The 3,556-nt window shown below is 26.4% G+C and overlaps 1 pseudogene; it reads right to left on the bottom strand.

Moving 5' to 3' along the window:
- LOC145962270 (uncharacterized) lies at positions 1-2,591 on the bottom strand (annotated as a pseudogene).
- Positions 2,592-3,556: the final 965 nt, after the last annotated feature.

Genomic DNA, 3,556 nt, shown 5'->3' with positions numbered 1-3,556 from the left:
TTACCGATCATTATTTTGGTAATTCGACAATTTAAGTTTATTGCCTCGTTGACCTTTCCAATTAAAAGAACTTGCTAACTTATCATCTAGAATTATCCGAAGTACGGAATTGATTTCTTTTTTAGTTGATTCTCCCATAATTCCTAAGCGTAGAGCATTAACCTATAAATTGTATAATATTATAATATTAATGTATAATATTATAATAGTTGAAGCAAATTTTTTTTAATTTAAGAAAAAAGCAAGAATATTTTACCACTTTCAAATAAAAAGTTTCATCTTTCTTTAGTTTACACTCTATTTTCTTTAAATCATCCAGACTTGCTATTGGAAATTCGTCCAAAACTGATGATGTGATAATAGGATTTTCAGTTTTGGACGCATTTTCAATAACAGGTTTGACTATTGTCTGTGTTTCCAAAAAACTTTCAATATTCTTGTCCGTCTTGCGCAAAATTAATTTACCTGATAATATTTCAGCGAAGCGTGGCACAGTAGATAGCGCACTAGTCTACAAAGCCAAAGGTCCCGGGTTCGATTCCCGATAGAACCGAAAAATTGTATACGCTCGCTCCTCTCTCGGAAGGCACTGGCAAACCACCGAAAAATCTTGCCAAGAGAATCTCTCTATTTTTCAGCCGTTCGGAATCGGCATTAAACTGTAGGTCCCATATACGTGTGATAATCTGGTGCGCAACACAGGTATATGAAAGAGAGAGATCACAATGTTCGGACACGAACAAAAGGACTATGAAGATTTCAGCTGAAAATGATAAAAAACAGAATGTTATTATTTATGTCTTAAATATAAATTAAATGTAGAATGTTAATTGTATAAAATCACTCCAGCATTAATTCTATTGGTTGTGTGTGTGTGTGTGTTGTGTGTGTGTAAGCTGAATTTGTTATAACGGTATATTAAAACATTTGCTTTAATAATAATAATTTCATTGTTATAATATTAACGATTTTCTTATAGAAACTGTTTTTAAAATTATAATATGTAATGGTATTAAAATAGGGTTCAAAATATTAACACGGTTTTGTCAATTTTAATTGTTAAAAAAAGCTATAATCATAACAAAAATTAAAAACGTCGATTTTTATACATTTAATTCATCTTCTAGAGTTTTACACTTGATTCCAATTTGTTTATTAACAATATTGTAAAGAAAAAAAATTTTGGTTGCAATTTATTAAATTTTGATCTGCATTAAGAGTAACTTTTTTAAATTCGAAATATATTTTAATGAATATAATATAATAAAAATAATAAAATCTTACATAATATATATGTAAATGATATTTTCAACACCATTGAGATAACAAATTGCATCTGCAAGAGATTCTAATGTAACTTCTCCTTCTGAGTTGTAAGCACATTTATGATTCATCTTGGAATCTATTTTACATCCACTTAAAAAATTTTTTCATTATTTTCTGAAGCAATTGTAGACGTTGATTTTGGCATTTCCGTCAAAAGATGAGAACTCTCTTGTAAAGGTATTCTCTTACATTCTTTATAATTTTTGTGTGTGTACTTTTTTATTTCATCAGGAACACTTTTCGAACACTGTTGTTCATTAATACAAGATAATGTTTGACGTTTGACTTTTTCATTCATTTTATCAGGTAATGGCTGACGTGCGGATTTGCTTACATTTGTTAATTTTGAAATGGGTGGTAATATTTGTACCTTACATTTTTCCTCTAGTAGATTTTCTTTATCAGATTCCTCAAAATATTTAATTGGTTTTTTAAATCGTTTTCTCTTCCCTTTTTCTTCAATATCTGGGTATAATGTGGCATTAGGATTCTTGCTTATTTTTACTAACATTTTCATCCCTCGATCATAGTTTCCTGAAAAAAAATCATGAATTTCAGTTATAATATCAAGAATAAAATAGAAGAAAAATTATATGCAAAAAATTATCTCGCGCGTTATAAAATTTACCTATATTTTCTTCTATCTTTTTGAAAAACAATTCCATTTAAAATCAGGTTTCGCGCAATGTTTTGCTAATTTACATATTATTGCACGATTTTCATGCATAGGATAGAAACATGATGTTCCTCTCGTAATCCACGAAGATGGAATAAGGTCGTGGGAACCATCATCAATTTCTTTTTCGATATCAGTTTCAAAATAAACTATAGACCACTCTGCCTCACTATAAATATTCTCAGTATGCTTTTTTGCGGTATGGATTAATTTTTCATTAATAGTAATATTATCGTTTGCAATATTTGCATTTTCTTCCGTAATTGTTTCCTCCGAATTGTCTATTGTAATTGCCCTGAAGATATATAAAAACCATATATAATGTATAATTACATATAAATTACATTTATTATTGATTAAACATATAACATTCTGAACAGTATTTTGTAATAATATTAACATGTATTATGTAATGGGAAAAGTTTGACAATTATTTATATAAGAAGTCATTTATAAGTACAAATTATAAGTATAAAAATTGTTGTATACCAGATGCCCTGTTATTATAAACATATAATAATATGCATATAATAATAAGCATATAATAATATGTTTTAAAAACATCTGAAAGACGTCTAAAAGACATCATTTTTCAGATTTCTTTTAGACGACTTTCATAGATATCTTTAAAATATGTGTGTTGGTTGGATACTTATGCAGTATTGACAAATTATCATTGAGTTTAGCAAAAAGTAATATCAGTAAAACACATAAAACAATTAACTGATCATATTCCAATTTTATACAACAAAGTAATTAAAACATATAAAGACGAAATTTACTGATTTATATTATAGATAAAGTGCTTTCAAATAGAACACCATATTTAATTAATAACATCAATTTAATTAATGACATCAATATTAATATAATTAAAAATTTATGTAATTAATGCAATTAAAAATCATCCATTTAAAGGTTATTAAAAGTTATAATTAAATATAATGCATTTTTAATATTTGTTGATTTGTAAATAACAAAAATGACATGTAAAATTTAAATAATAATTAGAAATTAAATTTATAAAACATAATTACATTATAAAAATTTCATGAATATATTGTGCGCGCATAGCAATTTTCCTCAATCAATTATATTTTAAAAGAATATAAAAATAGGACTTAATATAAGTAACTAATATTTCTTATTTTATAAATTTCTTTCAATTTTCTCTAGTCTTTTAATTTGTTGATGTTTTAATGATCTTATTAAAGTACAAATGAAGATTACACAACTTGTAGATATATGAATCTTTTATAACGAATTTTTGACCTGAGGTTTTTTTTATTGCATGCAACGATGATACGCAAGCATATAACGAAATACCAGATAAAGTAAAAAGAATAGAAAAAAAAGAAAAGATAAGAAAAGAAAAAGAAAAGAAAAGAAAGAAATAAGATATATATATATATATATATATATATATATATCAAGAGACACGGTAGTGTCTTTGCTAAGTCCCAGCGTAAGCAAAAAATGCACTCCGTGTATTATTACGCGAGTCGGATTGAGAGTATAACTCGATATTTTTATTTCTCATATAACCGCTCAACG

This window comes from Camponotus vicinus, unplaced genomic scaffold (genome assembly GCF_025532165.1).
Source record: "Camponotus vicinus isolate PSW18456_S1 unplaced genomic scaffold, iyCamVici1.0 SCAF_11, whole genome shotgun sequence".
NCBI classification, from domain to species: Eukaryota; Metazoa; Arthropoda; class Insecta; order Hymenoptera; family Formicidae; genus Camponotus; species Camponotus vicinus.
The sequence above is the reverse complement of the archived record's forward strand: the minus strand, read 5'-3'. Positions and strand labels throughout refer to the sequence as shown.